The 12,640-nt window shown below is 42.1% G+C and overlaps 1 protein-coding gene across 3 annotated transcripts in view; it reads right to left on the bottom strand.

The window, feature by feature from the left end:
• Window positions 1-12,640, bottom strand: part of CDKAL1 (CDK5 regulatory subunit associated protein 1 like 1) — a 729,763-nt gene that overhangs the window by 130,916 nt on the left and 586,207 nt on the right. The gene's annotated exons all lie outside the window — the stretch shown is intronic.

Genomic DNA, 12,640 nt, shown 5'->3' with positions numbered 1-12,640 from the left:
CCCAGATACACTGCGAAGTGGAAAAAGAATTTGTAGTGTGTTATTGTTTGAATTTTAAAAGGCATATATTTAGGGGCCAGTGTGTGGTACTGCAAGTTAAGCGGTCTCTTGAAATGCTGGCATCCCATGATAGTGCTGGTTCAAGTCCACACTGCTCTGCTTCCAGTCCAGCTCCTAGCTAACATGCTCATTATTCCTGGGACATCCCCTCTACGTACTGTCAGAGTTCTAAGTTTGTGCAGTTAGAAGACTAGGTTTCAGTCCTGTGCTTGTCGTGGGATGATAGGTAAATGTCTTGTGTTGTTATGGTATACAGATCCAAATAAGAATAAAATACACATTATATGTGTGTGCATATATATATATATATGTATGTTTATTTATATCAGTAAGTAAATAAATACATATACATGTAATTAAAGTCTAGCTTATAACTAAATACCCTCTCCTGGTAGGGCAGAGAGGACAGTAAGATATGGTCCTGTCCTTAACACATTGGTAATTCAGTAGGACAAGCAGTGAAGCCAAAAATAAACCTACAACAGAACAAAATAATTACAATATAATTTACCATCATCTTGCCCTACTTTTGGATGGTAAGTGTCTCCCCCCCACCCAGCCATTTTGCCTGTCTCCCAAGAAGAAATGCAACTGTTTGTTGCACAGCAAGACAAATAACTAACATTTGTGTGAAGCTACAAGAAAAGTTCATGGAGAATGAATTCAAGGTTAAGTTTATTTCAGTGCCAAAATTTTCTGAAATCTCTGTGACATTTTTTATAATCACGTTTTCCTTAAAGATTTTTACATGGTATTTTGATACAAGTCATAGGGGCGGCATGATAAGAGGACAATGCTGTACACTGGAAAGCATGCAAAGAAGGGTAAGAAATTCAACTTGAATTTCTTGAAGGATGATTAAGAATTCAGTAGGACACAGGAGTCTCTTCTGGCCCTATATAGCAGAGATGTCATCCCGTGAGCTGTCTCTAGTTAAGGCTCTCACCAGCAAGAATGGACAAAGCCGGCATTGAGTTTTCCTGTTGCCATCTGCAGTGGAAGGGAAAGAAGCACCCAAGGCACCCCACTGAAGATCCCCAAATCACACTGCCCAGGAGGGACATGATGGAGGGTGGAAAGCAGGGACAGCTATAAGAAATTATGTGGAGAAATGCAAAAGTAGAGGGAATACTAGGAAATCTGAGTACAAAAAATGTATCATAAAAGAAAACTCAGCCTGCATGAACAGAGAACCTGAAGACAATGGACAATGGCAGCTGTTAACAGACGGAGGGCAGGAAAGGGCAAAGGAGAGAGAGATGCCAATCCTACAAACATCTAACTACATCTACTTAAAGCCTTAAAGTTGAAGCTAGAACAGTGTTCATAAGAAATAAAAAAAGTAAATCATCAAGACAAAACCAACCAACCAAACCATGGCTTTAAAATGACCCCATATCCTCCTAAAGTGAATTAGAGAGAACTTGCCATAGTTGGGATAGTTTTATGCTTCCCTAGTAAATAAAAGTGGAAAAGACTCCTTCAGTACCTATGTGTCTACCATATAACGATTGTTAAATCCAAAAGGACTTGAGTATTTAAAACGCCTTCATTTTTATTTGACACGTGCATTTATACTCCTAGAATCCTGAAAACACCCAAAGGTAGAGTGTTGATTGATGGGAAATATTAGCAATCATTCAAAGAAGCAAGTTCACTTGTTTTCTTCCCAGATGCTGCATCTCTCTAGTTTCCCAATTCCAAGAGTGTTATTGCATACATTTTAATAGTGCCATAAATGCAAACTATAATCACGTCTTCTTAATCTTGCATAAAAACTCTGGAGAGAATGAATTTATTGGCCATGGAGACACTTTTGATGCACTAGTCTTTGTAAACGGAATTCTGGAAATGGTTTTGCACAACTCAGAATGTGTCCTGGGGGCTGGTAACCATCTGAGAGCGGTACTGGGACCAGGGCCTTTCAGTTAATAACGCACTGAGAAGACAAAGGCCAGGCCTGGGGAGTGCATTCTGCAAAGAGTGTCAGCCCACACTCCACCCATCACCAGGCTCTCGACAGCCTTAAAACTGGAGCAGTAGAGCCAAGCAGGAAAGAGGCAGTAATTGCTTCCTCCTTTCTCTGGTGGATGTCTATATAACTTGTTTTAAGCATCATTAGCATTAATGCTTCTCAGTACATCTCAATAAAAATAACTTGAGCCACAGAGAAGTCATTAAAAATATTTTATGATAAAATGTATCACTGAGAAACAAAGTGTACCTGTTTTTGGGGCAGAGGGAGTGATTTGAGAATTATTCTTCCTTGAAAATACCGTATGGGTGCTTTTTACTTTCATGTCTCTCTGTGCCTTCCAAGCAATTTTCCAAACAGGTTTCTGTTGTGAGATCTGAGACTCAAAGTCAAGTGAGTAAGTTGTTATCTCTTCTCAAATAAGCCAGGAAATGTTTGATCAACTGTAGCTGACAGAGGTGTTAGCCTCTGATGAGGAGGCCGGGGATATTACAGAAGGATTGGGTTAGGAAAAGGAAGGTTCTTCATATTAAACAAAGGGAAGGGCTTTTTTTAAAAATCATTTTTCAATTCACCCTATTGCGGACGATGCTTTCCATTTTGTCAGTCCCTCCTTATTTTGTCCAAATGAGTAATGCACAGGCAATTTAGAGCTGCCAGACACAAACAGGACACACAAATAAAAAAGAATTTCAGATAAACAATGGGTACATTTTTAGCAAAAGATGTCCCATATATTGCAGACATCATACTTATACTAAAAATATAATTCATTGTTTACCTAAAATTCAAATGCAACTGGGTTTCTTACATTCTTACCAGCTAAGCCCCACATGTACCCAGCTTAACACAGTGAGAGGAGAGTGTGCTAGCCTAGTGTGTCATCTGAATGCAGATGAGAAGGCTTGATGGACAGGAAACACTGGTAGGGAGACACAGGAAAAAACGGTTGATGGCACAGTGTAGGTATCTTGACATTGTCAAGAAAGGTGGTACCTAGTGACAGGTGCAGGCTTGATGGCGGAAGACAAGCCAGGATGCCTGGCAGCAGAGTGGTAGGGGTGAGTGGCCAGGGATGGATGATCCCCACTCTTGTTCTTGGGACAATGCAAATCCTCCTTGCCCCTTTGCTAATTGCTTTCTTAGGCTAGTGAATTTCACATACATAACCAATGGCAGTGGAAACACACCTTTAGGCTTAGCAAGTACTTTGAAAATACAGCAACTGTTCTATGTCCTATCTATGTAAATCTTTCAATTAATTTTTGATTGACACTTTTATATTGAATGTTAGCCAAGGATATGACCATGAGCTGTGCTTGTTCCCTATTACTGACATTCCTGGGAAGCTTCGGTAGGGAGCCAGAGAGAACAGAATATGCTACTAAGTAGAGCATTCTAAGACAAGCGCCCAGAAACTTTCCACTTTTCTGCATCATGAGCTTACCTGCCCATAAAAAGGAAATCACAAAGTTAATTTTTTTCTCTCTAAATGCTAAAAGCCTCTAGTTTCCCAATTTCAAGAGGGAGAGAGTTTGTTAATCTATACATGTAAAAAGTGACATTCAGGCTGGCATTGTGGTGCAGCAGGTTAAGCTGCCACCTGTGACAATGGCATCCTATGTGGATGTCAGTTCAAGTCCTGGCTGCTTTCACTTCCTGTTTGGCTCCTTGCTAATGTGTCTGGAAAAGCAGCGGAGGACAGCCCAAGTGCTTGGGCCCCTGGACCTACATAGGAGACCCAGCTGGAATTCCAGGCTCCTGGTTTCAGGCTGGCCCAGTACTGGCCATTGTGGTCATTTGGGGATAACAGATCTCTCTCTGTCTTCTACCTATATAATGCTAACTATAATCACATATTTTTAATCTTGCACAAAAACTCTGGAAAGAATGAATAGTGGCTCATGAAAATACTTTCATTTCACTATTCTTTGTAAACAGAACTCTGGAGATTGCTCTGTGCAGTTCAGGATCTGTATTGAGGGGTAGTGCAGCGGGTTAAACTGCTGCCTGCAATGCCAGCATCCCATATGATTACTAGTTCAAGTCCCAGCTGCTTCACTTCTGACCCAATTCCCCACTAATGTGCCTGGGAAAGCAACGGACGATGGCCCAAGTGCTTGGGGCCCTGTTACCCATATGGGAGACCCAGAAGAAGTTCTTGGCTCCTGTCTTCAGCCTGGCTCAGTCCTGGTCATTTTAGCCATTTGGGGAGTGAACTAGCAGATGGGAGCGTGCGCGCGCGCTCTCTCTCTCTCTCTCTCCCTCTCCCTCTCCCTCTCCCTCTCCCTCCCTCTTTCTCCCTCTCTAACTCTACCTTTCAAATAAGTAATTTTAAAAAAAAGAGAATCCCCATTGAAGGTTGGCAATCAGCCTAGCTGGAGTTCTGATCAGCTGATCAGGGAAGCTTTGTGCCTATCTTTAACCCACCCTGCTGTCATGTTCCCACCACAGTGTTCCGTGACTTAGGAGATTTTCTCTTTAAGTTCATGCAGTGGTATATGGTTTAGGCTCTGGTTCAGTTGACTTCTCTAGCTTGGACATCCCCCTGGGTCTTGGCCCTAAAGAAGCCCAATCCTCGCCAGCACCGTGGCTCACTTGGCTAATCCTCCGCCTGTGGCGCCGGCACCCCGGGTTCCAGTCCTGGTTGGGGTGCTGGGGACTTAGTCCCGGTTGCTCCTCTTCCAGTCCAGCTCTCTGCTGTGGCCCAGAGGGCAGTGGAGGATGGCCCAAGTGCCTGGACCCCTGTGCCCGCATGGGAGACCAGGAGGAAGTACCCGGCTCCTGGCTTCTGATCAGTGCAGTGCCAGCCGTAGCGGCCATTAGGGGAGTGAACTAACAGAAGGAAGACCTTTCTCTCTGTCTCTCTCTCACTGTCTACAACCCTCTCTCTCTCTCTCTCTCTCTCTCTCTCTCTCTAACTCTGCCTGGCAAAAATAAAAAAATAAAATAAAATAAAGAAGTCCAATCCTTTGGCAGGACCACTGCGCTACCGCTGTGTCCCTTACCCCATGGCAGGGGATCCTGGGAGGAAAGTAAGTGGATGGAGTTCCACTAGAAACAACGCATAACAGTCATCTGCTAGTCTTGGTGCAATACCAGCCCTAACACCCAGCTTAAATCCAGTTTCCTTCTCCCCAGGCTGATGGTGAACCAATCAGTTTGGAGAACTTGTCTGTTTCTTGTCCTCTTGTCTCTCCTTCTTTTTCACACCTCTGTTTGGATGTGGAGTTTACTGATTTAAGATTTAGATGTGGGTTTGGGGAGAGAGAGAAGAAGGCCCACTGTGACCTTGAGCTGTGTTTGTCAGTCCACCTTTCAGGAGCGCATCTGGCCCTGCAGATTTCCAGCTCTGTGGCACATGAACGATTAGCGTGGACTCGGGAGGGAGCTGGCCTGCCCTGCAATTTCCTAGCTGCGGAGTCAGGAGAATTTCTTCAACCTCCTTGTGTCCCTCAACAGGGATAACAAGCGTGCTCCTGTTTTAGGTTGGTATAATGACTACAGGAGTCACGTGTGTATGAGAACACTTCAAAAAGTTTACAGAAAGGTGGGATTCAAAGAAAATTCATTTCAGCAAAAAATTTTTTTGAAAATGCATAGTTTTTTTGTAATGTGTATCCTCCATGTACATTTTGAAGTCCTCTTTTATGTAAATCTTTCAGAATAATGTCAGCTGTGTGGTGTGCTTTAGATGATTGCTGTATCATCATCATCATCATCATCATCATCATCATCATCAAGGGCAACTCTGATTTTCCCCTCCGTCAGTCCTGAGGGCGACTGGCAGAGCAGAACTGCAGCACCTACAGGAGCCTAGCATGCCATATACACACACACACACACACACACACACACACACACACACACACACAATGATCTATCAGGATATATCATTTCAACAGCAGCAAAATCTCCTTACTTAGCTTCCTACTACCCATCTGTCTGGTTACAGTAACAAAGTTACTTAAACCAACATGTACACATAGCATTTAATTTTTAGAACAACCCCACATGAAAAAGGAAAACTCGGAGGAACAATATCAAAGGCAGGCTGTGCGATTCCATTTAAGTCACAAGTGCCCAAGGGTTAAAAATGAGGGGAATACTCTGGATTACGTGGGTACGGAAGAGGCAATCAGAGCGGGTAGGGGGCCTCTGCCGAGGGGTGACAATTAGGGGAAGATCACCCTGAGAGGGAAGGTGTCTCAATGAAGGAAAGCACAGGTCTCAAACCAAAGGAGCTCTTCACCGCCCTTTCATTCACTCGGCCTTGGAACGGAGTTGATGCCACGTTCTTAATGTTTGCCCACCTACTCACATACTCCCCTCCCTGTGTCTCAAGGCCATGCCCAGAGCACGGCTTAGTGGAGGAACATGTGTCAGCACAGCAAACAATAAGGAAACTCCACCAATTAGCTATGCATTCCATTGTTCCTGATATTTAGCAACATCCCTAAATTTACTTTTAAAACATTTTTTTATCTTTGCCAAAGATGGGAACTGGAGTTAAGTACACGCGTGGCTTTGTGCAATCTGCTGCAGAGAACTGTTTTAAGCATGGCATAAACACGCCAGATCAAGGACTTGTTTCTTCATCTGCACGTGCCATGGAAATCTGGCTATCATCGACTGCCGGATCCATTAAAAACTGAATTTGCTATTTCCAGACAGCAGATAGCTCAAAGCTCAACAGGGCCAGCAGGCAGTCGTCCAAATTCACATCTCCTTCTGTAGAAGAACAACTCAAAGCACTCTGTTGCTACGTTATGTTATTCAAAGAACACGGGGGAAACGAAGGCTTGACAACACCGCGACGGCTCAGGAAGGCGTCAAGTGGCCACGACGCTTCAAACACGAAGGGCTGGGGGAGGGGACTTTTGGGATCTGACAGCTCTAGGCAAATCTGATTAACACAGGATGTGCACCGATAGATGACCCCTGAGATGACACTGCCCCTTGTGCTTTCGAGGCTGTATCTATGAAACTCGATGTCCCAGAGACTGATTCTCGGAGGGAAGAAGGGATGGTAGTATCTCCTTACACTTAAAAAAAGAAGTTTACTTATTTTCATCTACTTCAAAGGCAGAGTGAGAGAGAGCTTTTTACAACTACTCATTCACTCCTAAAATGCCTGCAATAGCCAGGGCCGGGCCAGGCCAAAGTCAGGGGCCTGCAACTCTGCCCAGGTTTCTCAGGGGGGCGGCAGGGGACCAAGCACTTGAGCCATCTTCTGCTACCTCTCAGGATGCATTAGCAGGAAGCTGGATTGGAAGCAGAGCAGCAGGGACTAGAACTGGCACTGCAATATGGGAGGTTCTTGTCCCAAACAGTGGCTTAACCTGCTGTGTCACAACGCCCATCCTAATGCTACACTTCTGACACAGACTTTCACTGCATGTTTTTGTCCAAAGCTGAAGAAATTATGTATTTATAATATTTCACTGTACAATAGTAGATCCGAATCCCAGACATGTGTGTATTAACAACAGTTCTTAAGGTAGTCTTAGGAAATGTGGATTATTGAAACATATATCTACATTTTTGCATATTTAATAATCCAACTAAAAATCCTGTGTATTGATACATTACTTAAAATTATTTCACTCAAGTTATAGCTAGAACAGTCTTTCAGATAAAATAATTCTCAGACTGATATTTTACAGCATCTAATTATATAAATAAATAATTCTGGGTAATATTGATTTCTACTTTCCTCATCTTTCATGCTCACAAATATCTGTTTGTCCCTTACCCATCTACCAACACACATTCAATCAATCACTTGTGATTCCTTTTTGATTTAACTACTCTCAATAATCCTATTTCATCGGGCTAAATTTATTAAGAACCATATATTTGGGGCCAGCGCTGTGGCGCAGCAGGTTAACACCCTGGCCTAAAGCGTTGGCATCCCATATGGGCACCGGCTTGAGACCTGGCTGCTCCACTTCTGATCCAGCTCTCTGCTATGGCCTGGGAAAGTAGTAGAAGATGGTCCAGGTGCTTGGGCCCCTGCACCCATGTGGGAGACCCAGAAGAAGCTCCTGCCTCCTGGCTTCAGATCGGTGACCATTGTGGCCAATTGAGGAGTGAACCATTGGATGGAACACCTCTCTCTCTCTCTCTCTTTCTCTGTGTGTGTGTGTGTGTGTGTGTGTAACTCTAACTTTCAAATAAATCTTAAAAAAAAAAATATTCTTGAGAGGGTTTTCAAGATCAGGTTTATTCCTAAAATATCAGTGTTTCTAAAAATAGTATATTCGTATCTCTATTATTTTTAAATGAAACGTCTGTTTCTGGATATAAATTAATCCCAACTACTTTATCCTGGGACTGCTGAGTGGACGGGGGCTCCCTGGGCACTGGGTCTCAGGCAGCTGCACTTTGAGAGTCCTTCTGTTAATGACCTATGGGTTTTACAGGCTGTCCTTGCTTTCATTTAGTGTGCTGTCATTGCCGATCTGAGCTCTGACTTCCTGAAGCAGTAACCACCCTCTTTTTTAACTGCTGTTTGGGTTGACTGTGATTTGGGAGAAGTGTGTTTGTTAGAACTGCTTTGTAACAGAGTGGTCCATTTGTGTACAGGGGCACTGAAGAAGTAATGAGGTGAGGGCAGAGAACTAGACAGGAATGTGCAACGTCTGGCCCCGCTGGCTTGCTGCAGGCTCTGAGCTGTGCCGAAATGGCCTGGATCACAGAACTAGGACCTCTGGTTGAGTAGAGCCCGCGTGTTCCTCTTCTTTCTACTCATGCGCTAACTTATCAAAGATGCTAACTTATCAAGGGCATTCATCCACAGCTGGTTTTGACACATACGAATTTGTTCATAGTTCAGTTGCTATATGTCTACAGATGCAGCAAAATTATTAAAATCATGGAAGGCAACAAAAGGAAAAAGAGAAGCCCACTGCATCAACACAGGGGCTATATAATGCAAAGTTTCTTCTCAACATGTCTATTGATTTATATATATATACACACATACAGAAAAAATTATTAATTTAACAAGTCACTGAAGGAAAATGAGAAGCCCACTTGACAAAACACATAAAGTATGACAGTGACAATCTGCTAAAGACTCAGTTTTAATGGTGGAGCATGTATTGATTCATACAGATTTACTGTGTTTAGGAACTGATTCAACTGCAGATGTCCAAAACTGCTTTCAACCTAAAGAGGGTTTTCTAACTTTTTCCTTCCTAGTATTTTCATATATTACAATCACTTTCTACATTAGCAGATTATACACATCTGTATTTAGTTAGTAAACCTAGGTTTCCCCCCGAATACAAAATCCTGATAAAGTCTAACACAGAGAAAAAAGAGGGAGACATCTTTTATGTGGATGACAGTATTTTGTTCGGGCCAAGGACACACGGCACATGCTAATTTACATTACTTTAATAAAAGTGTTCTAATTATAGCCTGTCCTAACTGACCTGTGAAATTATCCAAAGGGAAAATTCAACTCTGGGCTGACTTTCTACAACCTGGGAGGCCTCTAGCCCTGTAACCTTTCCTGGAAGTTGGTAAGGTATGTTTTCAGAAACTACAAGCTATGTTTATTATCTGTTTACTAAAATAACAGGAAAGAATATGACGCATAAAATGTAATCAGGTTACCTGCTACTTTGCATTACCTTTATTAATGTTCCCTTTTATTAGGGCAGATCAATAGGAATCCGCTTTCACTGAGCCTCTGACGCAGGTCTCTCTCTTTTCTTTAATTCTAAGAAATCCTGAAAACAATTTTTCAAACATGGACGTGGAACCAGGGACTACAGTCCAAACCCAGGAGTTCTTCCAGAGTCAAGCAACATTTCTTCATGTAAGAAATGAAGAGTGTTTCCTGAGACTTATTTTGTGCACACATTTTGCTGTGAGCTGTATTTGCTTTTTGCAATAGCACTGAAGAGAAAACCAACTGACCATGTACAACCTAAACAATGGCTTTAGGGCTTGACCAAGAAATGCACCTGGCCTCTCAAACAACCCGTTTGTTTAACCTGGTGACTTTCCTGTGTCTGGGGTCAGGGCAGGAGCAATCTTGGTTGGTGAGGACAGAAGAGCAAATACGACCTGACTCACTGAGGACAGAACAGAACGGCCGTACTAACTACCCTTTGTAATTACAACTGTTTTAACAGTTTCTAGTAGGCAAGGCTATCATTTAAGTGACCCTCTATAATTTGGGATAAAACCCCAGGAAATTATGCCAACTTTAGAACAGGAGTTGTGTTTCTGAGTTTACTCAGCATCATGAAGCCACTGAAATGCTGAGTATTCCTCCTTTGGCATAAATTGACGTCAAGGGAAAAGTTAACACTAAAAGGAATTGAGCTCGAGAAAAAAGAAAACCACAACATTCACTCCTAGGAGCACACCATGGTTCCCTTTACTTTTTGCATCCATTTTATTATGGAAAATTTCTATCACATGGAAAAATATACAGAATAGATAGAATAATAAGCCCTCACAACCCCATCACTCCGTTTCCATAATCACCAACACATGGCCAATCTTATTTTACTTATTTGACCTTGTCCACTTCACTTTGGATTTTTTTTAAGCAAATCCCAGACAGCTGATATTTGATTTTATTTCGGCTTTCACTTACAACACAAGTGTGTATTTTCCTAAAGATTAGTCCAGAAATCTCGGTGAGCCTGAGACGTTGAAAACAACATGAACCACATCTTGTAAAACATTTTACGCTAAAACCTATCTGCCTAGAAAACGAATCTGCTTGAACATAATTGGGTAATTAAAATGACAACAGAACTTGAAATACAAGCCGCTATTCTTTTACTTAAAGGGGGAAAAGCGACATTCTGAGGCTGAGAAAATAGTGCATGCTACTCCATTCCTACAGTTTCTAGCTTTTGTGGACGTTCCAGTCAACAAGAGACAAAGTCAAAATCAGCATGGTTTGATTTGCCTGCATGTAGCTTGGAAAAATGGGAAAAGGCTAGTAAGAGGGCCAGGAGATGCCTGGAGCAAAAACCTTCTCCCTCTTCCTTCATCACACACTCACAGAAGAGAACAGAATCCACCAGGCCAAACCTAGGAGCCTCAGAAACCACTCCATGGAGCAGACCAGTGACTTACAGTAATTTATTACCCATCTTAAAACAAAGATCAAAAGGAACTCCATCTAGCATTTATACTCCTCATTGCCTGATGACTAATTTGTGGAGGAATGAAGTCTTCACAAGGGAAGCCAAAATAATCTTAGGTGACTTTGATACAATGCTACAAAGGATATGAGGAGGAAGCTGCTAGAAGCTGCACATGGCTAGGTTCCATTAAGAGTTCTAATAAAAGAATAATGGAATTTCCCTTAGCTGTGAATTAAAAACTGTTAGAAGTGGGCAAAATTTAGGAAAGTCAGACAAACCTTTGACTTGTCATAGCCTTTTATTACTTTCTCTCTCTCTCTCTCTCTTTCTCTAGTTAAATTTTAACTTTAGCCACTGTTGTACTTACACTCATTAAATGGCTTCATCTGAAAAAAATGCACCATTCTCATTAGCAATCTGACCAACCTCATTCCTTTCGCTCTTGTATTATTTATCAGCCCACACCTCTGTCTGCATTGTCAGACTCTATTGGTTCTCTTAATCTTTCAGCTTCCTGTGTCTGCAAAGCAACTGATCTAGCTTGAAAACTCTAACTCAGAATAATAGAATTTGTAATCCTGTACATCACCACGGTCACAGGGAACATAAACACCTCCTTTACAAACTGTTTGGTGCTTAAGTCCATTGATCACTTTAGAAACGCTAGGAGCTATTCAGATTCTTTCAACTTCTATGAACAACTGGGCACACGTTTTCCCTTCTGAATCCAGACATCTCTGGATTTTCAACTGAAGAAAGTAGTTTTCACACCACTTATTTTGGCTAGTTAAAAAATCCCCAGCACATGTCTCCCTGTAAATCCACAGATAAAGATTTAAGTTTATATTAGCATTTCAACTGGGCAAATTTTTTGTTTGCTTCTGAAATCACCTCAAATTAACAGATTTATTGGAACCCTACATGGCATAGAAGTTTCACACAAGTCTCAGGAATCCTGTAATATATTTCCCTATGAAGATGTGGTGATAAACATTTTCTTTAAGTTTTTTTTTTTCGCAAAGGAGTCACTGTCCTTTAAAAACGTATGATAAAATACCTCTAAGTGAAAAGGTATCTGGGAATTCTTCAAATCTGGGGACAGAGAATATGGAGCGCAAATGCAAGACCAACTAGGAATCTACAGAGCAAGGGGATGGGGAGACAAGGTCAAAGCTTACACCATTTGGGGTTCTGTGCGGCACAACTTTTGGCAAGTTGGCATTTCAGATGTAATGCCATGTCCTGCTGTTTGTTAAAGACTTTATTCAGAAAAGGAATTCTCCATCAGGAAGAATGGAGAACCAAGATTCAGCAGCCAATTTTTCAACTATCCCATTCTGAAAGCCAAGTTCACCCACTGCAGTACTTGGAAAGAGAAAGCAATGATGAACCCAGCAAACAACACCCAAATATCTGTCTTTTCACAGTCTTTGCAACTTCAGTGACAATATGCAGCTAGATTTTAATGTGGAGGAAACATAAT

This window comes from Oryctolagus cuniculus, chromosome 5, assembly GCF_964237555.1.
Source record: "Oryctolagus cuniculus chromosome 5, mOryCun1.1, whole genome shotgun sequence".
Classification (NCBI taxonomy): domain Eukaryota; kingdom Metazoa; phylum Chordata; class Mammalia; order Lagomorpha; family Leporidae; genus Oryctolagus; species Oryctolagus cuniculus.
The sequence above is the reverse complement of the archived record's forward strand: the minus strand, read 5'-3'. Positions and strand labels throughout refer to the sequence as shown.